The 25,335-nt window shown below is 41.9% G+C and overlaps 1 protein-coding gene across 2 annotated transcripts in view; it reads right to left on the bottom strand.

Annotated features, from left to right (window-relative positions):
• The window catches only part of SEMA5A (semaphorin 5A), a 346,899-nt gene extending 327,662 nt beyond the window's left edge, over positions 1-19,237 (bottom strand). For both annotated transcript variants that reach the window (XM_024752519.1, XM_024752520.1), the window contains exon 1: positions 19,164-19,237. The gene's annotated coding sequence lies outside the window, so the exon portion shown is untranslated. The remainder of the gene's footprint in view (positions 1-19,163) is intronic.
• Positions 19,238-25,335: the final 6,098 nt, after the last annotated feature.

Raw genomic sequence — 25,335 nt, 5'->3', positions numbered from 1 at the left:
CAAAACCCTTAGCAAAACCTACCAGATCTACTGATGAGAAGAAAATATCAACCACAGGTGTCATTCACAACTAAGAGAAGAATATTTCCCAAAATCAGAACAAGGGTTTTTAAGTTAGAAGATCCTGGAATGAATCTACCTTCATGATTCTATGTTGGGAAAGTTAAAAATGTCTGTGCCTCAGCTTTATCTATTAAATAGGAATAAAATCCTTTACTTTGCAGGGCTTTCACCATGACTGATGTAACACTCAAAAAACTCCTAGAAACAAGCCTGACACATAGCAGGTCTGCTGTAAATATTACACCATTTCATAGATGGCTATTCAATAAATGTTACAGCATTTCATACATATGTCTCAATTTTATGTGATTCATTGCCATCCAAGGCTTAGTGCACCCGATGCTGGGTTGGAGAAGATCTGGTCCCCATGGGTCATGATGGATCTGTAAACGGATGGGCGTTTGACCCAAATAAAACAGAGACTTGTATTTTTCAAATGTTAAATCAACCACTTCTTGACTTATCTAGTAAGTGCTTCCAGTCAGTAGTTACTTTTAAGATGCAGCTTTCAGAAAACTGTTTTCTTGAAGTAAAATTTCATTAAAGAATGAAAAAAAAAGTCTCTGGCCAGTAGACAAGAAGCTGTACCAACCAGAGGACCTTGACTGCTCACTGACTAGGGTTCATCACTTGTACGATGGAGCTCTCCTGCCTAATACAGTAAAGATGATCACTGAACACAGACACACGTAAGAAGTATTGGGCCTCGGAGCTGTTAAAGGAGAGCAAGAGGAAGGACGGGAATCTAAACACTGTTGCACATTCCAGAGGACAAACACTTACCAAAGAAAACTTAAAGGATCTTAATTTAACTTAGTGCATGTGTTAGAAGATGAAAAATTAGCATTTCTTTTCACATTCCTTTAAAATCAGTATTTTTATAATTTTTTCATCCTCTATCTTTTTTTCTTTCAGTTGGCAAGGTGTCAAAAGGCTATAAAGAGAGAAAATATTTCCAGATGGTGGGTCTAAGCAAATTGGGTGGAATTTTCCTTTAAATAGAATGGAAAATGTATGTAATAGAGGACACGCTGAACACCTATCAAATCAAAACGACTACTGCCTGCATCGTTATAATTCACTCACTGCTTTACCGCCTCACTCTATTTCAAAGAGTTTCCCAAATTCACATCATGTTCTGCAGTGCTAGAGTTTGCATCAGCTCTCCGATTCAGCGCAAAGATACAGACTGTGAAATCTTCCGTTGTTAGAAAACATTCTTCTTGGGAACACAGTTGAGAAAGCTGAGCAACAACAAAATAATATTTAAAAAGAAATTTGTGTCCTTTCAAAGTCAGCTTTAACCTGCGCTCACTCAGCTCAATAAACTCCATGGGTCTCAGGGGTAACATCAAAAAAACTCACTTTGACGCTCCAAGTATACATTTTACTCTAATCATTGTGTTGTTTTGGAGGGTTGTCAGTTAAAATAAGGGAGGCAAATGAAATGATGGTAGAGGGTCATCAGATCATAGATTAACTCTCCAAGCTCTTAGAAAAACTTACTCTTAATTTCTTCAACCTTCAGTTGGGGGGTTGAATTTTATTTGTTTCACCCTTTCCACTCTAAAATCCATAAATGACGGAGAAAAGCGTTGAGATTTGGAGATGTGGGAAGTCAGGGAAGGTAGGGGTTAACCAGTGGCAGCGTTGGTCCACTCTAACCCATTTCTGATCACTGGTAACTACGGGGTGAGCCCCCAAGTCATTATTCATCAAAGGCAGGCCCCGCACTACCCAGCAACTAGATGCAGGCGAGCCTCCCAGGGCCCCGAGGCGGGGGAGAGCAGACACTGTTAGCTGCAGGTCTTGTCCGCCTCCTTCCCCAGGCAGGACTGTCTCGCCCGTGTACTGGCTGGAAGCTGTTGGCCCAAGGTTGGGAATAGTGTCAAAGGCAACAGGAAAATTGCAGTGTATCGAGTCCAAGCCCTGGCCTTCACAGACGTATGGCTACACGAATACACACAACATTTTCAAGACTTAGATTTTGTCCTGCTTCTAATTTAGAAGAGTGTGTTCAGATCAATAACTCAAAACCATCAAAACCAAGGGCGATTTTAGTCCCTCCACCTGGGAACATCTGGGAATGTCTGGAGACAATTTGGGCTGTCACAACCAGGGGATGCTACTGGCATCTAGTGAGTACAGGTTGGGGATGCTGATCAATTTCCTACAATGAACAGGAAAGCTCCCCATGAGAAGAAACTATCCTACCCAAAGTAGTGCCAAGGTTGACAAACTGTTCCAGCCTAAAACAAGAAACAAAAAAACCCTGCAATTTAGGGAGCACTGTGCCCTGTGAGGAGAGAAGGACTTGGTATGACCAATTACCAGTCGTAATGATCAGACCCCCTCCATGATTGCAATGAAAGCCTTGCCATTTGCTCACAATTCCTGTCCCAACAGGAATGCTCCTTATCCCCTGTGTGTGACACGTATTCTCCATAGCTCACAAGCTGTAAGCTATGGAAAACTATAAGCTCCTTACCACTGAAACTTTTCTCAGCTGCTAAAATCGGAAGGCTGCTACAGTCATTGGACAACTTCCTAATTATATTTTATATCCTATACAGATTCTCTTTTTATTCTGCCATGTAACAAATGAGAGGCAATTTATAGCAAGCATTTCAACTCTCTGCTATATTATTTTAAGATGCTGCTGCTTTTACATTTTACCCCAAAGAAGTCCCACTAGAATATAAAATCCAGTTGGACACAATTCATGAACAATTGTTTTTCAAAGAACATTTTTTTCAACGTTATAAGCTGCAACTTCTAATTAAATATTTGATTCCACTGGATTGTATAGGCAGAATGTATTTATTGTTTCTACTTAATGCACATCATTTGCTTTGATAAAACATTGTCTTAATTTCTCACGTAAATCTACATTTATTTAAGCCCTGAATGGGATCTCAGTTTGTGCATTTTTCCTCTCAACTACCCACACCCATCTGACCCCAGTTATTCCTTGGCACTGCCTATAACCTGCAAAGTAGGAACCGACTATTACTTCTTACAGTTTTCAAAGTTAAGAGGAATAAGAATGATCCTGAAGGTTCAATCCACCTGATTCCATAACTGCATTCCTGTCTCTGGAGACATTTTTCCTTCACTTCTGTGCTGTATCTTTATTGCCACAGATACTCAGATCCACATGACCCTGGCCTATCAGTCATTCTGTTTGATAACTTCATTTTAGCATCTATTAAAGCCCTCCTGTCTTAGTCAGCTTGGGCTGCTATAACACATTACCAGAGGCTGGGTGGCTTTTTTTTTTAGACTGGGTGGCTTTTTTTTTTAGACTAGGTGGCTTTAAGAGCTAATATTTATTTTCACAGCTTTGGAGGCTAGGAAGTCCAAGACCAAGACGTTAGCAGTTTTGGTGTCTGGTAAGAACCCTCTTCCTGGTTCACAAAGGCTGTTTTCCTGCAGTGCCTGCACAGAAGGACTGTGCACAGAAAGAGAGGTGGGTGGGGGAAAGAAAGGGGGGAGGGGGAAGCAGTCTCATGACTCTTCTATAAGGGCACTAATCCCATTCATGATGGCTCCACCCTCAGGATCGAATCACCTCCCAAATGCCCCACTCCTGACATCATCATATTGGGATTAGAAACTTAACATGAACTTCAGAGGGACACTACCATTCAGTCCATAGCACCTTTTATATGAAAGATGGAGCGAAATTAGGGCACACGCTCCACTTTTCCAAGTTCTTTTCCTCAGTAGGAACAGCACTGGACTTCAGTCCACAATGATCAGACGCCCTCCCGTGATTCCAATCAAAGCCTTGCCATTTGCTCAAAATCCCTGCCACCCAACAGGAGTGTTCTTTATCTTCTGCATGTGACAACTGCCCTCCCTAGATGACAAATACTAAGGGCATGCTAAATGGCAAGATCCTTAAGATCAGGAACTCTGATATCTGTCTTTATACACAGAGAGCAACAAACTTGTCCTAAATACGCCCCTGATGTTAATGAGGACGAGTAATGGGGTTTACTCTACTTGTAACCCCCTGGTGCTGAGAGGGGCTCAGGTGGCCAACAACCTGAGCATCTTAACCATTTAGGACAAAGTAAAGCACAAATGGAACATGTCTTGGCCAGACTGTGTGACTCATTTAGGAAGTAAAGGCAGAGGCAGAGGAAGGGTGGTACAAAATCATGGTCACGGTCATGCTCAGTGAGGGAATCCTGCACCACTGAGCTGAGGATTAAAGGGGACAAGGTGATGACGGACTATGGATGCTGACTTCCTAGCTACCTTGTCTCCTGGGTACAGCTGGGCAACCTTTGTGATGCTGTGGATGCCCGAGAAGTCGTAGCCCATGGACGGACCCGATAGTGTCTTGACAGCAGGGATAATGCTCGAGGCCTCAGGACGTCCCTGGGGGTCCAGTGGTTAGGACTCTGTGCTTCCACTGCAGGATGGGGGGAGAACAGGTTCGATCCCTGGTTGGGGAACTAGGAACCCACATGCCACGTAGCATGGCCAAAATAACAAAAACAAAAAACAGGCGGCCTCAGCTTCCCTGGGGTCTGCATCCATGCACAAGTGCACGGCAGATTTAAATGTTTATAAATGACAACCACATGACTTCTGTTTATTAATCTGGGGAGCGTTTCACTTTCCTCAAGAACCCATGTATGTCAAGATACAGCAAAGCCCAACTAAATCAACATATAACCAGTAAAAACAAATCAAGTTTTCAGAAGGGCAAATTAAGAACAACTTTTGTTTGTCTGTGGTGTCACATAGAGAAAAGTTACAACTAAGCAGACACTCTTTGATGTGCATCCTCAAAGCCCTACTAGTACATCTGCAGCCAAACCCCCGGCTTCAGGACGTGGTCTGCTGGGCCCCTGGCTACCATATTGGTTCCAGATGGAGTTCAAATACTGGAAGGGAGTTTGCCCAAGGGCAGCACCACTGCATTTCTCCTTGGTGTTATTTGCTGGTACATGTGCTCACATGGCACTAGAGTGAACGATCATGAACCAAGCACAGTGCACTGGACGTTTTCCAAAAGTGGACCAGAGAGTCTACTGAAACTCATGGGGACGCCCACCTTTGTCACTGGCTCACATGTATGTCACCATGCACATGATACCTATTGTCACCGTGCATCTTTCTCTCCCCCACCCCCTTGCCAGTTTCCCTTCTTTTAAGTAATAACAGCAGCATTCACGCACAGAGCAGTGCAGGAGGCTGTATGAGGTTCAACCTTTCTGCTTATGCAGCGCCTCTTGATAAAAAGTTACACCATTATAATCCACCTGAACTATAATATTTGTCACTACCCATAATACCCAAGAGAATTATGGTATTTGAACACATAGAAAGGGAAAAGGAGACCCAGGAAGCATTTTTGACTTGACCAGGTCACTCATGTGCTGGAGAGAAGGGGAAATATTAAATATCTGACATTAAATACCTAAGAGAAGACTTAGGATTTCTAATGTGCTGCTGGTGAATGTTTGCCTTCTATGAAGGGAACTTTCAAAGGAGAATGAGGGCTTCCCTGGTGGAGCAGTGGTTGAGAGTCCGCCTGCCGATGCAGGGGACACGGGTTCGTGCCCCGGTCCGGGAAGATCCCACATGCTGCGGAGCGGCTGGGCCCGTGAGCCATGGCTGCTGAGCCTGTGCATCCGGAGCCTGTGCTCCGCAACGGGAGAGGCCACAACAGTGAGAGGCCCGCGTACCGCAAAAAAAAAAAAACAAAAAAAAGGAGAATGAAGGCTATGAAAAGACAGTGAGAAAGGATTCCTGACATAAGGAAGCAATGGCCCAGGGGGTGAAGAAGAGCCTACACCCCTTATAGGAATGATTTTAAGCACCTCTCTGATGATCTTACTTATAAGATCATATATCCAGAGCAACAGGATAAGTGTTCATGACCCCAGATTCCCCAGTCTTCATACTTCTGCAAGCTTAATGCCTACTGTAGGGCCATTTCTCAGAAGCTGCTTCTCCCCCTACCCACAGAGCCATCCTTAGCAGTCTGGTGGATACCTGTCTAGATCTTTCCCCATGTTCACCTATCACACGCAAACACGGTACACAGACTTGGGGGATGAATGTCTTTCTGCTTTATAACATGAGATCTACTTTTCTCACTGATTAGGAAAATCTCTCCGTGTTAACCAGGAGTGATTTAAATTAGTCTCTACATTAGGCTGCATCGTATCATAGGCATTCTTATAATATAATTGATACATAATCAGTTGATACATAATATTTGGGGTAGTTTTTATAGATTTTGGGGGGCAAAGGAGAGCACTGAAAACAAAGGTACTATAGACACCAAATGTACATACCCTTATACATGTATGCCGGTGTTTTCATTTTTATACTCTATATTCCCAGGAGTGGTAGTGCTGCCTCAAAGAATGTGTACTTTTTAAATAAGAATTGTCAGACTGCTTTCCCCAAAATATAAACAATTCACATTTCCCTCAGGAATGGGTGAGAGTCCCCTTTTATTAGCATCCTTACTACCAGCAGCAAGTGTTTTCTTCTCTTTTTCTTTTCTTTTGATAGTTGGAAGTGGATGGAACATTATTTCACCTACTTACTGGACATCAGAATTTACTCATATGTGAATTGCCTATTCATATCTTTGCCCATTTTCTTGTGGGCTGTTTGAATTTTTCTTATCAATTTACATAGCTTTTTGTATATTAGAGATATTAACCTTAAGGCCATAGTATGATTTACAAATATTGTCTGTATGTGATACTCAACTTGTTAGATTGTTTACATTATCTTGTAGCATAGATAATTTTTTTAAATGGCAACCAAATTACATTCTAGTCCTTCGGTTGCCAAAAAAAACAAGAGGAAATCAGCAGAAAATTCCCAGTCTGCAAGTGCTAAAATCAAGACTCAAAAACCCACTGAAGCATAAACTTGGAAAGGATCCAGTATAAATAAAATGACAGGTCCAAAAGTGCACTCTTCACCATTGGCACAAACATCATTTTTCCCTTTCCCTGGCTGAGAAGAATGTGACTACCCACACAGTAGATAATGTGGCTGGTCCTGCCTGCCCCTTGGGGTGGATGTTACTAAATGTAGCGCTATTTGTAATTCTTAAATCTGGGCAGATTGTTTGTTTGGGAGTTTTCAGCTACAAATACTACTCTGTGCTGTCCAGAGGATGGACTTTTTTTTTAGCAGAACAGATACATGGTATGTTTAGCTCAGAAACTATCTCCAGCATTGGGAGAATCAGGAATCCCAAAAGTAAAGCAGTGTAGCTGTGTATATGAAATGGGGTGAATTAGAGGTAGAAACTTCTCTCTGTTTCTTTAAAAAAGGTATGTAGCGTCAGGGTTTTTCTCTACTTTAGAGATAAAGAAATGAGAAGGCTAGCGTGAGGTACAGTCCACCAGAGAACCAGTTCCTGACATTTTCATTGACAGTTTGTTTTCCAGCTCTGTCATCTCCTAGAATTTTGCAAGTAATCAAGTCCCAGCCTTTTTCGTTAGGTGGTAAAGTGGGAGAGAAATACATTTATCATTTTAGCTGATCCTTGCAAGCATCTTTTAGTGTTATTGGGTTGTTTCATCTTGTTGAATTTTTATCGGACTCTCGCTGATATCAACATTAAAGATGCTGTATATTGTTTCTAATCCCAAAAACTGTGGAATAAAATTAGTCTTAAAAAGGATACGAGGGGCTTCCCTGGTGGCGCAGTGATTGGGACTCTGTGCTCCCGGTGCAGGGGGCCTGGGTTCGGTGCTTGCTCAGGGAACTAGATCCCACATGCATGCCGCAACTAGGAGTTTGCATGCTGCAACTAAGGAGCCTGTGAGCCGCAACTGAGGAGCCCACCTGCCGCAACTAAGACCCAGGGCAACCAAATAAATAAATATTAAAAAAAAAAAAAAAAAAAAAAGGATATGAAATGACACACTGGAAAAAAGTAACTTAATCTTTAGTTCAGCTCATCAGTTTTAACAAGTGCCTGATCACTGTGCCTTACAAATTATGGGTGTCCTTTTCACAACGGTCTCTGTGTGGATTCTGGACGCTCAAACCCATTACTTCTCAACATACAGCTCTATATCCTGGCTTACAGCAGAACACATCCGTCTCGGGGAATCTTAATGGCCAGTGTGAAATCTTATTTTCACTAACTAGGAAAAATGAGAGTCCTCAACTTCACATTAATCGGCTCAATGCATTTCTCTTTGACAGAAATCAAAATTCTAAGCCACTGATAAAATTCTGGTGACATCCTAAGATTTGTATCTTTGAGCCTTTTACAAAAGGTGTTAACAATGCAAGTGAGGTTAACTAGAATCCTTGCAGGGAATCAGACACTGAGTGGCTCTCTGGCCTGCATCATTACCCGCTGCATTATTATTAACAGCATGTCATAGAGTCTCTTACCCAGCACATTGCAAATGTTCACAGAGATTCATTTAGTCAACAAATATGCGGATGGCTGCCAGAAATGACGTTCAGAATGTGAAATTCACTGGCAAAAACATTCCCCAGGCCTCCTAAATACTGAACTTTCACTAGCCCACGGTCCCTGGAAAAGAATATAATTACAGTAATTAAAAGAGCACACTGAGGGATGAGAGAATAGTAGCACAAAATTTTAATGTCAGAAAGTAGCATGTTGTTAATAAAGAAAACTGGGTAGGTCGTTAAAACCCACGTCACACCTTGCCCCATGCCTCCCAAGACTCAACTGGCAAGAGACTCTTTTTGAGAAACGGTGGGAACCAGAGCTGCTGATTGGAAGAAAAAAGCAAAATAAAGGCTGAAAAGAAATTACATTACATCACATACACTTGACCCTCTTATCAGCAATTTCCATATCTGCAATGCAACCAACCACAGATCAATCTGGGGAAACCGAGGACCAACTATATCCACTGCACTCCACCATTTAATATAAGGGACTTGAGCATCCTTGGATTTGGGTATCCGGGAGGTCCCAGAACTAATCCCCTGCAGGTACCAAGGGACTACTCTACTTCACTGCAAGGATATGACCTTATTTCCCACAACCGGAATGTCATTTTAGGTTACAACAGTGAAGAATTTTGCTGCTAACACGTTGAATGAAATCCCTCAAGGGGAGAATTACCTTTGGGACTTTTTGTCCCTTTTAAGATCACTTCTGAAGTATCAAAGCACTAGTACGTCAAGCGGAATATTGTGAAGTGCTCTCCAAGGGATACCAGCCCCCTGCTCAAAGCCTCCAACACCCACGGTTCTGCCTGAGGTGCCCTTTTACTCGCTACAGTCTCTCCTGGGTGAAAGGCCTGGACTTGAAATACTGTCAAATATGGAGGTGACTCCACAATACTGATCTCTGGTCCCAATCATCCCCAGAGAGTCCAGACTCACATATATGACTGCTTATTCTCTCTGATCTTCAACCCCAGTTTTATATGACCCTAGGATAATCCCTGACTTTCCTTCCAAAATCTACACAAGTCCCCAGAACTTCTGTCTCAGTAAATGGTCCACAATCCAACAACCTACTCAAACCTAAAGCTTACTATGGCTCCTAATTTTTCTTCCCCTCTCCCCCAGTGCCCAAGCCACCAGAGTACCTCTGACCCTGCTTCTAGAAACGTGCCACATCCATCCAGTTTCTCCACCAAAACCCTAGACAGTACCACCACCATGCCTCGCCCGGTCCCCTGTGATGGCCATCTAGCTGGTCGTCCTTCTTCCCCTCTTGCTGCTCTACAATCCATTTTCTCCATGGCGACCACGAAAATTTAAATGACAATTTAAAAATGCAAATAAATCCTGTCCCACTGCTACTTCGGCAAAGGTTTCCCAATGCCCATAATAAATACCGAGGTGTCCTGTCCTGTCTTACAAAGTGCTATGCACCCTAACACTTGCCCATCTCTTGCTCTCCATTCACACCACTCTCCCCTTCCCCAGTGCACACAGGTGGCCCAAAGTTGCCTCCAGTCACTGCCTATCACGTGACCCTATCTGGATTCTCCGCATTGTACTTACCACTATATGTTACTATTAGCGTTTATAATCTAACTCTCCCCCAAAACATACATTCCGTGAGAAGTAGGAGGCTTCATATTAGCCAGTATATCATCAATACCTAAAAGAGTTCCTACCCTCTGTGTACTCAATAAAGATCTGTTTGGAGAGAGCAGGTGGGTGGACACAGGTTATTTCTCCTTGTCACTTTCCTTGCAATTTTCAAGAAAATGGTTAGTGTGTTACAACAATAATAGAAACACAATTTCCAACCCAACATTAATTGGGATGCCCCTGATGACCCCCGTGTACAGGAAGAGATGCTTCAGAGGCACCATGTGTTTATACAGATGTTTTATCCATGATGGATTTTTGCTTAAGATTAACCACCAATCATGTGTTTTCTGCAAGGAAATTACACAGGGAGAGTGGGTTCCAACCCTCAAAATACTTGCTGCCTCAGTGAAATAAAACCAAGATACTACGTGCAGAAACCTATAGCTGCTTTTAAATAACATTTAGGGTAGGTGGGTCTATTGCTTTATAATTCTTCTCTGTAACAGTCTGCCATGGGAGCTCCCTTGGTGACCATTATAAAATAAAGGGGGTAAAACACACTGTGGATTCAAAAGTTATAAATTATTCACTGGGGTCGGCATCCGAGTAACCTCTAAATTACCTTAGCAAGTTTCTTAACCTCTCCATGCCTTGGTTTACTCATTTCTAAACTGTGGATAATATTAGAACCTGCTGTATATGGTTGCTGAGAAGATGAAACGATATAAATAAAGTAGTTATACCAGTGCCTGGGATGTAGGGTGTGCTCAAATAACTTTAGCCACTGGTATGAACTATTGCTAAGTTAGTACCAGTGGTTTATAAAATGTTCCATATTATGAAATGCTGGAGAACCTCTATCAAATTTCTATTATCATTTCCACATTACAAGGGGCTGTTCAATGACTTCCTCTTTTTAACTGGTCCAAGTCCTTCAGACCCAAACATGCAGGCAGGTGGAGGTGACATAGAATATTTACACTCCACCCTTTCTACGCGCGGGGAACTGGCCTGCATTCGGAAAAAGAAGAACCTACTCCAAATCAATAGTCTTCACAAACCATGCACCTGTGGCTAGAAATGTTAGCTGTAGATATCTCTGACCAGTCAGGATTTGCTTAAGAAAACAAAAATGACCTTGTAAATGCTCTAACATAAAGACAAAACGAACCAGAAAATAACAGTCACAGTTAGAGTATACATGACACTTAACATTATAACCACAGAACAAAGTTAGACCATCATAATTCACTTTTCTTATTATTGCTATTATTATGAGATCCCACAAAAAACTTCTAAGACCTTGACACCACCCTAATTACATCTGGATTATGAAATAATCTTAGAAGAGCATAAAAGCACATGAAATAGAAAAAGAAATGTAATCAGCTCCTAGAAATACAGCAGTGGAATGATCGAGTTAGCATATAACTACATATCAAATAGAGTTAAGAAGGAATTCCGGAAAAAAAAGAGAGAAGTCATAGTTGGGAGGAAAGAACTAGATTTGCCTACTAAAAATATGCTTGCTTCAGTGAAGATATTTCAGAATGAGCATTTGTATGGGAAACACGTGGTCATTCCATGCTTCACTGATGTTGTTCCTTCTTCTTTGGGTCCTACTGTGTGCCTGGCCTGTGGAAGCTTCCTACCTGCTGGTCACAGCTCAGCTCAGAACATGTGTATGTGTTCAGGGATGGGTGATAAAAATGGTGGCCAGCGGTCCACACCATCCAATGAAATCCATTGTGTGTATATGTGTATGTGTACGTGCTTGTAGCACCAAGTCAGTGAAAGATCATTTAAAAGGTGCTGCACAGCTGTGGATCCTTCAGTAGCTATCAATTAACTTATCAGAAACTCATAATTAAGCCACAAAGCTGGGCTTTAGTACACTGTTTTAGACATTTATTTCATTGATTGTATTCCTGCCTTAGTGACCTTCACAAGCTCAAGGCTAGTGCTATCTGTGCCTTTATCTACAAACCTATGTATCTATCAACATATCTGTATCTATTTATATCTATCTCTCTATCTACCTACCTATCTGTCTATAGCTATACATATTCAACTGACTCAGAGTTGTGCTCCCAGCATAGCAGGGACTCTGTAAAGGCACATCAGTGCTGTTGTTTGAACATGCATATCCCTGATATCTGCTTTACAGGAAATACGACTTCAGAGTTCTGAGCCTGGTCAGCCCCAGAACCTAAGAGTCACGCTACTCTGTGCTATTTTTACATTTACTAATACGTACTCCTTGAAGACGACACAGATGAAATTCCAGGGCAATACTAAGAGTGTGTGTGAACACTCAAATTTAAGAAACGTTAAATGCCAGGAGGAAGCAGACACCTGATCCTACTGCGTGGTGGAGGGCGCCATTGGTCTCGGTCTATGTGATACTAGACTACTGTCAACTTCTCCTCCAGTTATCTTCTCGACTCCTAGACAACCATCAGGGAGAAACAGACTCCGGAAGGATTGTGCAGTCTTTCCTCTCTAAGAAGTACTATGAATGATGTGCACTTACGCTAGAATGCAGCAAACACTCTGGAAAAACAGTGGAATGAACGGCCTCAGCTGGACAATATGGGGACAGTCCATAATGGCTACCACAAATCTAATTATTGCAAAATCATGAAATAAGCATCTTAAATCAAACAGCATAATCAGAAGGCTGGAGGAGCACATTCTTATCACACTCTTAAGGACCATTACAGTAAATCATGTTTTACAAAATTTCGGTCGGAATCACTTCACGTGATAACACGTACGTATTCAGTGCTTATTGTGTGTTGAGTACGGGGAAGATGAACACAATCAAGTCAAGGGTTTCCTGGTCTGAAAAGGAAAGACTGCGTGTTTACAAGGAACAGTACAACGAATCCAACTTTAAATTGCCATTGTAGGGACATGCCCAGGAACGTGGGGACACAAAGGAAGTGCCATGTAATTTATCTAGCCATGGAGACAGAAGATAAGGGTCTATAGAGGAGGTGACATGTGAATTGAGAATCGGTGAACAAGTAAGTACCCACCTGCTGGACAATATGGGGAAAATTATACCAAATACACTAAACTCTGGTTGGGGGTAGAGGGTGAATAATCCCATTCCTTCCTCTTGCAGACAATCTCATGTACTTCCAGTTCTGTATCCAAATTAGAAATAGGGTTTTTCTTACCCAGTTTGAAAACTCCCAAAAGATCCATCCATCCATCTACCCAACCAATAAGCATTGACAGCTTTTATGTCTCAGGCCGTTCACTATGCCTGAAGATAGAGCAATGATCAAATGAGGCAAAAATCCCTGCCCTCATGGAGCCTACATTATGGGTAGGGCAGAACTTATTCAAATCGTGAGGATGGCGGGGGAAGAGGTGAAGTCAAGGCACTGAACCCTTCGGACTCCAGTAGGGAAGGGAGATGAGCAGTTGAGGTAAATAGCCAGAGACGTGGAGTGACACCAGGGAATGGTGGTGTCCTGAAGCCAGAGGGAGCAAGTGCTTCAAGGAGCTGCGAAGGAGGGATTATACTGTACGAACGCTGCTGACCCTGTCACGTGTGATGCTGCCTGCATGTCGACCACTGGATGTAGCAACATAGCAGGACTGATGGAAGGACTGTGTGGTCCAAGTGGGTTCAAGAGGAAGTGGACACACAGGAATCGAGGATAATAAACACAAACAAATGCTTTCAAGGAATTTTTCTGTACAGAGAAGGAATTAGGTCATAGCTGGAGGGGAAATTCAAGCCAGCACTTCATTTCTTTTTAATGGTTTAATGTTTGCATTCCATTGGAAAGATCCAACAGAGCTGGGAAAATAAAAACTGATGACGCAAGAAAGAAAGGGTCTTTGAGTAGAAGAGAAGGAATGGGATTTTGGTGTCCAAGCTGGAGTCTTGGCCTCAAGTAGAACTGTTCAGAGTGGCCACCAGGTGGAATGTGTGATTGGCCAGTTGGGGTAAGAGCCTCACCATCACTGTAGCAAGGATGTGACTTTCAATGGAAGGAGGAAGAAGAGCTCTCAAAGGCTGTGAAGCTGTGAGCAGGGCGGTCACCTCCCCCCATCCCCCCCAAAAATTCTGAGCAATGATAAACAATTTAGATATACCCACCTAATTCCTCAACGCTGGAAGTGGAAGATGTGATCACTATTTTGAGACATTGTTATACGAGAATATGCTGGTATTTACTTCCCAGAACCTCCTGACCATCTCTCCAACCTTTGCTTTTTCTGCTTTGGTTTAACCAAGAGTGGTTACTGCCCAAGCTTTACGCAAAAGCAAATGAAACAAAATGACTCTGCTCCCTTTGTGGCCTGGGAGGCTAAAACAGACACAAACACACATGAAAACCGCATGAAAGGCCCCAGTGGATAAAACATGAACTGATTAGGTTTGTAACTCTGAAGCTACAGAAGCCTCTCCAATACTCTGATCTGGAGACCACAAGGCAGGAAAACCTCAAGTCCCCTGAAATCCAAACATGGGGTCATTTTTATGCCCTTTGGAGATTTCTGCCAAAAAAATATCTTACGCACAGTTTAATCAAGGGGGCAGTATCCTCACACACACACATAAAGCTTCAAATCCAAGCAATTAACCCCACACACCTCTGCCCCTCAAATCGGTGTCTGAGAATGAACAGTACACATATGCCATTCCCAGCCCGACTTAAACACAAAACGAAGGAAAGAACATGGATTCTGACCTTCACCACACATATGTGACTCACAAATATCTATAGTAGTCACAAAGCCAGGACAATAACACACTTGGCAGTTACTCACCTAAACAAGCAATTAAAAAAGGCCAAAATTCCAACAGGGAAGAGAACAGGAGAGAAAGCAAGGTTTCCCCAGCTCCCTAACGGAAACTCCAATGCCTCCTCGCATGGATAATGGAAGCAGACAATTCTCCTGTCCATGGACTTAGCTAATGTGGAGTGAGATGCACACGACAAAACAGATCAGATCTGCATGGGGCTTTTCCAGATCGCCCCATGGAGATTTTCCATCCGGCTGACTAGACAATGGGACAAGAATAATAAGATGTGGAGACCACAGCTTTAGTATTCCAGACTTTATTGAGAATGACAGGCTAAATCTTGATCCCCAAATACAACCACGCAGTGTGTTTAAGCAACAGCTGTACCTTGCGTCAATAATATACATAGAAATGCATTGCAAATACCACAAAATAGAATTCCTATCAGCACAGCACCACCTGAAACAATGACAGCAAAACTCAGAATTTTACAGCCAACAAATCTAGAAAACTAAGGAAAGATGGAGACTTAAGTTGGGGTTCAATCTTTTCAGGTTCACGTCATCTCAGAAAGAGAAATCGAGCTAATTCTCTATCTTTTGGAACTTATAAACTATGAAACCATTATGGTAGGCACATGAAAATTAATAATGAAATTAATATTTTAGGTAAGTGCTTTAAAAGTCAACAAGTGAAGACATCAACCAATACACATGAGATTCAACCAGCGTTGCCTTGGTCTTTCAGATGCACCACAGAACATCTAATGCAAACACCAAAAGTTAGGAACAGAAATGAAACAAGAGGAAAAACACTGAGATATGACTTAATACTTCTCAGCATAATGAGTTAAGTTCTATTAAATAAAAAATGTGAAATACAGTTGTTAAAAAGATAGGCAAAATGCAAAAGTTAACCATTCCCTGACCAAAAGAGGAAAGTAAAAGAATGAAAGAATTTCAGTTGTCTGGGTGTAAACTTGGTCTCTATTTGTAGGATGAAGCAATGTGTCGTTGAGATCTCTCATTCCTACAAATATTTTGATTGTCTGAACATATTCCTTAGATTAACATTGTTAGATAACTTTTGTCAGAGAGCTAAAAGAGAGGCACAATAAAACTATGAGAAGAATTACAAAAAATGATAGCTATTCTTAAAGAACTGAACTCTCCCCTGAATGAAAGAGTTGAATATTTTTAATAACATCAGAAGAAAGTAAAGGAAAAATTTTATTAAATTTCTAAGCACTGGTGAAACAATTACGAAGGAACTATTTGGCAACACTAAAATAAACTTCGTTAAGCTTAAAAGGATAAAGTTAACAAGCAAATAGAGTGGGGGGAAATGACAACAAAGGGTTAATATTCTTTTTTTTTTTTTTTTTTGCGGTAAGCAGGCCCGTCACTGTTGTGGCCTCTCCCGCTGCGGAGCACAGGCTCCGGACGCGCAGGCTCAGTGGCCATGGCTCACGGGTCCAGCCGCTCCACGACATGTGGAATCTTCCCGGACCGGGGCACGAACCCGTGTCCCCTGCATCGGCAGGCGGACTCTCAACCACTGTGCCACCAGGGAAGCCCACGGTTAATATTCTTTAAAATAAATTCTGTTAATATCTGTAGGAAAATGCTGAATCTCAAGAACTAAATGGGTGTAAAATAAGGACTAACAATTCTTTCACACATGTAAGTTCCCTTTCTACTTTCTCTCTCTCTCCCTCTGTCTCCTCCTTCTCAAAAATGGCTAATTATCACAAAAAGTTTTTACAAATCTACCAAACACCATAATGACTAAACAATAGAACACATAAAAGGAAGCAATACTATTAAATTGATTAAAAAATTAACGATGATAATGATAGTAAGGTTTTAGCAAAACAAACTCTCTAACATATTATTGGTGAAGTATAAATGTCTAGGACACTTCTGCAAAGCCGACTGGCAATCTGATTAAAACTCACTGGCTCTGAAATAGCAAAGCAACTACAGCTATTCTGACTTAATGAATTAACCTTCAATTTTAAAAAAAAGCTTTATAATAATAGCTGATATTATGAAGCATCTACTTTATGCTCCAAAATTTCTACTCTTCATAAGGTAGTGATAGTGTGAGGTGTAAAAAACCAGAAAGCAGCAGTGGAATCCAGGTGTCTGCTACACTCCCCGTGTCATGATCCTTTCACATTGTCTATGATTTTTGTTAACTGAAAATAATATATACCTCCAGCAAAGAAGAAGCAGTTAAATTACATTATAGTGTCTTTACATGATAGAATATTATGATGCATTAAAATGAGATTTATTAACAATTTTCAATAAGATGATATAGGCAAAATTTTATGTCTAGTGTTATTTCAACTCTGTAAAACACTCACAAAAGACTACATTAACTGACAGCAGTGATTGTCTTTGGTGGAGGCATTATGGGTAAATTTTCCCCTTCTTTTACATAATTTCCATAAGTAGCATTCACTATTTTAATCCTTTTCTTCATATTTTTAAACTGCAAAACTACAACATTCCTGAGAAAACTTTAGATAGTAATAAATGGCTCGTAAAGGGCAAACACCCTCAACCCCAGAGATAATCTACTGAGAGTTTGGTATGTACTGATGTATGTTCGAGCGGACTTTGTAGCACACAGGCACGTGTGTGCAGAGACGGTGTGTGTGTGTATGTGTTTAAGATGAATGGGATTATATATATATATATATTATTCTGCAACCTGCTTTTTCCAGTTAATAAGGTACCACACACAGCTTTCCAGTACTTTTATAATCTGAATTTTACTTTTTATATCATTGCCATTAAAGTGAAGAACACTTTTCCGTTACTTGTGGAACAAGTACCAAGGGACGAGTGGCTCTGGAAAAAGGCGCATCTTCAAAAGTGATCCTACATCAGGCTCACGGGCTTGCTACAATTACTTATTTCTATGAAAGAATAGGACAGGTCCCTGCTTAAACTCCTTCAAGAAACACAAATTAATTGGCTTCGCTTTATCCGTCTTGCTAGATGATAAGCAGTGAGATAGAGAGTCAAACAAGCCTTGAGGTGTCAGAAGTATCCTTTTGTAAGAAAAAGTTAAACAAAAAAAGTTAAACAAAAAACAAACCCACTTCATCTGATGTATGTGGCCAAGGGTATGGCCATGATTTAAGTATGTCAATCTTGTTCAAACTTGACTCTTGTAAACATCTGCTTTTGCTCAGAATAAAAGATGAAGATTTGACACCAGAACACTTCTCTGCAACATAATTATAAGACAGCCCAAGATAATTGCATATTTGCCCTAATATGTATAAGTAGCAGCATGTATAAGGCTACAAAATAAAAATGTCACATTTAGAAATTATATGGAGACCAAAATAGGAAACGCTATCTGAACTTATTTTGTAAATGAGCTATACATTCTGGATTACCAAAATATTCTTGATCAGGCCCTGTTTTGAGCAGAGCTGTAGTCTAGGGGCTTGGACTTAGACTAATACACTAGAGGCATGCCGACCATGGAAAGCATTGGGACACCAAATGCACTCACTCCAAGGAGTAGGTTTTTGCAGCTACAGTAGACTTCATTAAAAGTGGGTTATGATTAAATTCTGAGCATCCAAGCTAAATTTTGTTAAAGGACTCATACCTACCGGCCACTAAAACACTCTCACTCTCTACACTGGGATCTTTGAGCCCTGCATGTAGATCAGGGCTCAGTGAACTACAGCCTGTGGGGCAAATCCAGCTCAGCTTGACAACAGTCTTTGTAAATAAGTTCTACTGGAACACAGCTACGTTTGCTCATTTACATATATCATCTGTGGCTGCTTTAGGCTACAACACAGAGCTGAGTTGGTGTAACAGAGATGATATGGCCAGCAAATCCTAAAATGTTTACTACCTCACCATTTTCAGAAAAAGTTTACCATCTCCTGATATAGACTGCTGTTTGAAAAACTGATTTCTCACTATTTATTGTGAGCTTTTCTTTAAGGACCTGAGTATTTCCAGTACAGAATAAAAGTGTGTCTGTCCTTATTCTCAGGAGCTATTTTTAGTGCTAAGAGGTAGTATTGGGTTAGGGCTTAGAACATAGGTTCACATCACAGCTCTGCCTCTGACCGCTTGTCAGATCTTGAGCTGATTACTAAACTTCTCTGTGCTTTCACTTTCTTTCTGGAAGCCTCGTTCATTCACTGCCATTTTTAACAGCAGATACAAGTGATGCTCATCAACCATCACAGTACCTCAATCTATAAAACTGTTGGCTTCTTCATTTCCCATTGGAGCGTCCGACTTACCAAGGAGGGAAGCGATGGAGTGTTTCCTTGATCATGTATCACACAAAGGATCCACAGTCACTCGGGCAGGGCAGCCCAACTCTCACACACCAGTGCTTCAAAGAAGAAAAGAAAAAAGAAAAAAAACAGAGATTCTATTAACCCGTTTTAAAAGAGGCCATGGTCATTTTTTATCGATTCTGGAAAGTTCCATGAGTGCCCTGCACAGCCAGCTGCTTTGGCAAGGCTTAGCACAGAACAACAGAACAACTTGGAAATCACAAATGTGACAGCCCTAGCCTCGTATCCTGTGCACCAATGGACTTCTTTCTTCAGAAAAGAAGAAATAAAAATTCAAATATTGTTAATATATGAGAACAAATCTCATGAAACTAATAAAAGGACCATCATTTCACACCTGTTTGAATTACTTTGAGCAGTTTGAACATCAAATTCAGACAGGTTGTGTGAATCTACCCATTTTATGATGGCTCTTTCATTCTGTTTTGGGGAATATATAGTACCTTAAGTAATGCATTTCAAAAATAGGAGATAAAGGCAGAAGGAATAGAATAAACTACACTAGATTTTGAGCTTGTACTTTTATTTTCGTATTAATTTATTTGATGCACAATATGATAACTTTATTTTAAAAAGGAATTGTAAACCATGAAAATAATTCACTTTACTAAAACCACGTAAAGTTATCCAATCTGCTCATTCAATTTAACACCTAAAAATCCTGAAAACTTGATATCGGAATGTGATGAAAAACTACCACAAAGCACCAGCCTCCCTAGAACCATGTATGCCAGAAATTGAAGAAATGGGTTACTTTCCATTTCATATTCAAAAAAGAAATGTGTCCATTACTATTTAATGATGCCTGTCACTTCATATATTACAATTTGGGGGCTCATGCTTTTTCTGTTGTCCTAGTTCACGTAGTGTCATTCTACTCTCTTCAATCCGCGGTTTCTGGCTGCCATAAACCTCAGACACACTGATGTTGCCTATCCCAACACAAACACTTGAGTAGCAGCTGCAGATGATGATGAGAAATGGGGGCGAAGAAGTTCCCAGAACATTCTGGAACATTCTGGCTAACCCTCTATGCCACGATTCCTACACTGTCTACTTAGTAATAATCTAAAGGCCATCTGCCTGCAGAAGATCAACTGAATTACATCTGGAAATTTACAAGATTTTTCTATCTGCTGAAATGCCATTTGAAAGTCCTGAGGTTCAGAGGTGAGAGGGCAGTGGCTGGGTGACAATGTCTCTCTATGAGGCTCCTGGCCTCCATGAGGTGCCTTTGGTAAGTTCATGGGAAGCAAGTGAGTGATCCAACATATTCAGAACTTATTCAGAACTGCCCGGGAAGGCGCCCACAGCCCAGGCGCACTCATGCACTGCAGCATCACGGATCCCTATGAGGTCCCAGCTGAGTCTTTGAAAGTCTGTGACTTCATGCTTTGGAAAGGAGGAGGTACAGATGCAAATCCTTGAGGCCAAAAGAGGAGTAAGCGAGCTCTCCCCAAGGTAAGAAGGCATACTCAGCCCAGTAAAAATTCCTAGGAACAGCCAATTCCTTTCTCACAACACCAATAATATCTCCTTTGGGTGTGGCAACAAATATGTTAGTTGGGGCTTCTTTATTAAACAGCATGCTTGAATACAACTTCCGCTCTTGAGCCCTGAAATCTATTTTACAATTAGTACTAAAGTTTCTTTGTATTTGTTTATCTCTTAATCAAAATTTAACTAATAAAGTTGGACAGGTCCACCGGTTACTGCCATGAATACCCAGCAATTCCTACAGACTCCCATGTGTCAGAATTAAATTAAAAACAGGGCTGCTAATTAGGTCTGGAGGCTAAGCGCCCCCATCCTCCCTCAGTGAGATCATAAATTAGCTGATGTGGCCTCTCAGCTAGGACATCCAAGAGTCATGCCTACAGAGAATGGCCAGCCTCTTAAATGGCAAAGGACACAGAGGCCAAAGAACACATTGGAAGAATCCAGAAGCACTGACACAACCCCACGACAAATACCACAGGAAGAGAACATCCCTGCTGAATCCAGGCAGGGACAGCCTGCAACCTGGACAGCCAGACACTCCAGGCCCAAACTTCAGACTTCAAAAGCAAGTCCCTTTCTTGTGAAAAGGCGACACTCAAGGCACAGAATGCCCATAGAGAGTTCACACAGCTTGGGGGACAACAGGACTCCCTTTAGAATCTGAAATCTAAACCAGAAACTAGTTCCAGCAGCAGGATCCAGGGACATACACCCTGAAATGCTGTAACTATGCCTGTAGTTACATCAAAGGCGAAAAGCGTATTTTACCACCCTGGCCCATGACAGCCAAGCAAACAGCATCAGGACCCTCTACTATGGAGGGTAAACCCTTGCCTGGGTAGGCATGCCACCCTCTAAAGGAATATATACCATTCAACATGACACCCACGTGTTTTAAGCAGTGTAGGGTCGGGAGCGGAAACCACAGCAACAAAGCAGTGACCTTGAATAGGCTAAGCTGAAGTCACAGACATTGGCCCCTCCAGGTCTGGAAGCTGAGCTCTCTCATCCTCTCCCAGTGAGGTCATAAATTAGCTGATGTATAAACCGTAAATCACTGCCGTATTTTCCAGAAAACTGAGGGAAACTTCAAAAGGTTAAGAAGCTACAAAGCCCCCGAGGGTCATCTCAGACTGAGGTTGGAATATTTTAAAGTGGATATTTAACTCCCCATTAAATAAGAAACTGCTTATGTTTTATTAATATATATAAATGTCCCCATTTGACTCGATTCCATATTACCCTTACTATTTTCTCTTTTACTTAATATCAACTTTAGTAGAAACAATGCCTGTGTCCTCTGCCTCCTGATTCTCGATTAGAGCCTCACCACGGCAAAAGAGCTGCCATCAGCAATGTGTGGACCAGCTGGGGAGCACGCAAGGCCAGTCCATCTGAAAGGCCACCCCCATGCACAGCTAAGTTGTAAGAAGGCTCAAAGGAGCAGCTCCAAGGAGCTAATAGACTAGAAAAGCAGACAATTAGGGCACATTAACATGAAAAAGAGAGGAGACTTCATCCAAAGGAAGGGGGTGTCATGGAAGCCTCAGTAAAATGCCAGGATGAGAGTGGTATTTAGGAGAATCAATATGGCAGCTCTGAAGAGAATAGACAAGAATGGGAGGAACCACGGGCGAGAAGCTGCCACAAGAGAACTGTGAATTTTAAAATATTTTTTTAAAAGACAATAAATCATAGCCCATTTTTGCCAAACATTAGCTGTATAGGAACATCAGTCTAGAAATTCAGTGTGGACCCATGAGGAATGAATGTCTTTGAAATTAAGACAATAACAAACTCTGAGAATCAGAATCTTCTCACTAGGAATGAAGATACAAAATAAGTAAAGGATATTGTTGTTCCCTCCCTCGTCCAACACCACTCAGAGGTGAACGAGGAGTTGAAGAAAACGGGTTGACTGTCTCTGTACACGCCATGCCGCTCCCCTTCCTGACACGGTCCCTAACTTCGCGGTCCTGCGTGACGTCACCTCTGACAGTCTCTGCCGTTCCCTTTCAAACACGTGTGCCTCGCTGGATGGTGCTTGGAGAAATCAACAGCAGACACTGAGGGTATAGAAAGATGCTGCCTGAAAGTAAGGCAGGCTCCTGTGGGCTGGGAGGGTCATCAGAAACCCCCAGGCATCCAGAAAAAGAAAAGTGCCGGCAACAGGAACAGGGAAAGGGGCAGGAAAGCAAAAATGGTAGAGAGGAGAGGGGGAAGAGGGGGAGAGGAAAGAAGGACACTTAGAAAAGCAGGGAGGGGAAAGAGAAGTAAGTACACAAGCAGCAGCCTGCAGAGACATTGGGGTGCTCTGAAAGGTGCAGACTTCTAAGGACATAAGTGATCACGGGCAGGCTGGGCTCCAGGGAAGAGGGACGAGGGCAGAGCCTCTGCTCCTAAGTTCCTAAGCAAAAATCCCAGCATTCCAGAAAACAATGTGAAGATTGAAGATGAAAAGCCAAACGCACATAAAGCTTGAGGTGATGAACAGAGCATCTGGTAAAGGCAGCGGTCTGTACGGGGCCATTCTGAGCGTGCTCTGGGGAGCGGCCACCTGCCCCTCCCCTCCGGGCAGATGGTGGCTGGTGTCAGGGGCTGGTCCACGGGGCCAGATCTCCCCAGATATCTTTACACTTAAGATGGGGTCAGGATTCACATTTTGAAAAGTGTTTTGTTTTTAAGACAGGTCTGTTGTTTGTTCAATATCCCCATCCAAACTTTGAACATTGTTTGACATTATGATGTATAAATGCTGAAAGCAGCGTTAGAAAAGTGATGAGGTGGCCCAACTCTTAGGGTTTTTTTCTTTTTGGAAAGGTGTTCCTTCACCTCGAGGTTTGCCCGCACTGGCCAGTGTTATGGAATCTGTGCTGCACCCCAGTCAAATTCTGTTTACAAACAGTGTCTGAATCAAGTAGCATTCCATAGGGACAACATCAGTGCAAACAGCTGTGGCTTTAGAAGGTTAGAGATCTTACACAAACATGCATGATACAACAAACGTATGGGGAGAAAAAAACACATTTAAAATCTTCACAGTTGTAACTACACAACAATATTGTATCTGAAAAAGCAAAATGGATGTTTTGCCTTACTTTCCACATCAGTATACACGGCCAATCAGACAGTTTCCTGTGTCACAGTTGGGTTGAGGATGTATCAAAGAATGGCATACATAATGCCACTATTGCGTGTAAGAGTACTGTCCTCAAGGAATTCACCCTTTGGCTTTCCCCAAATCAGAAATCATCTCTTTAATAACCAACTAATTCATTTCTATACAAATAATGCCACATATTGACCAAGATCACTTAGTAAAAAAATCTCTTTGATAATGATCTCACCTACATTTAGAAAAGACAAGTACCAAACGTCACCATTTCCCTTCTTTAAATTTCTGGCTGTCTTAGGGTCAGAGTAGTAACCCCTGGAGACCAGCCCTAGCAATGGCCGAGGCTTCAAGGACAATGTGTCCTCACGTGGGGACACAGGACCTCACATCTGGGTCATTTCATGACACAGTCATCTGGCTCCGAGACCAGCAGAGGTAAACCCTACTTCCCTGAGCAGAAGAGACACTTCTGACAGTCGTATCCAAAGAGCAAGGTGCACAAGGAAAAGACATACCCTTCCTGCTTGAAGCCTTCCCACACAGATCTGCGCCGAGACCCCTCTCTCCATCAGACAGTCGTCACTGTGAAATGCGATGGTTTAGAAATATTAGACACAGCTGAGAGCTACAGAAAAGGGAGGCGGAAACTGGGGATTTCACTTCTCAAAGCGTTGACTAATCCTAACAACATATGGGAAGAAAAAACCCAATTGTTTTCCATCTCGTCTTCCTGCAGCTCATCCTTTGGTGAGTATTTAAATCTGGTAGGAATTGCTGACCCTGGAACAAATATATTGCCTCAGTAACTGACTCAAAGCTTGTGTAAAAAACTCTTTCTATTCCTCTGTTCCCACACCAGACAATAAGATACGTTCTGAGCTGCCAGGAGGCATGGGAGCAGAGAGAAAGAAAGAGCAAAAAATGACAACTTTATTCAAGCAAACAAGTTGCCTGAAACTAAGCGACTGCTCAAAATGAGCAACTTCTAAGATCAGCTCTCTAAGGACACCAACGTCTCCGAATGGTGACTACTTTCTTCTTTCGGCCGCCATGTGCCTAGTTTTCAAAGGACAGACTCACTTTTCACGCAGGCAGTTTTGAAGCTCTTGCACAAGTGGGTAATTTGCATGGGCAGTTGGCCTCTCAGCTTTCATTTTGACAGCTAAATTGATCCGTCCTTTGTAGACTAGAATATCATTACCCAGAAAGAGAAGGCTGTCGGAGGCTTTTTGGAAAATCTGGTCTCTCAATTCCTACTTATTCGGAACAACACACTCAACAAGACTACCCTGTAAGCAGTAGCTTGCCCACACAAAAGAGATTCAAGATTCAACTTGGGCTCGAAATTCAAGATTTAATTCTAAGATCAAGATTTAACTCAGCAAGTTACTTAACTACTGTTGCTACTTCTGTTGAAGCAAACAGGACGGGCTTGGGTTCTTAAATCAGCCCTTTGGTCATTACATAGGAAGAAGGAAATGCCTGCCACAGATTTAA

The sequence above is a fragment of the Neophocaena asiaeorientalis genome, unplaced genomic scaffold, assembly GCF_003031525.2.
Source record: "Neophocaena asiaeorientalis asiaeorientalis breed wild unplaced genomic scaffold, Neophocaena_asiaeorientalis_V1.1 scaffold52, whole genome shotgun sequence".
Taxonomy (NCBI): domain Eukaryota; kingdom Metazoa; phylum Chordata; class Mammalia; order Artiodactyla; family Phocoenidae; genus Neophocaena; species Neophocaena asiaeorientalis.
This window is presented reverse-complemented; position numbering and strand designations above follow the sequence as displayed.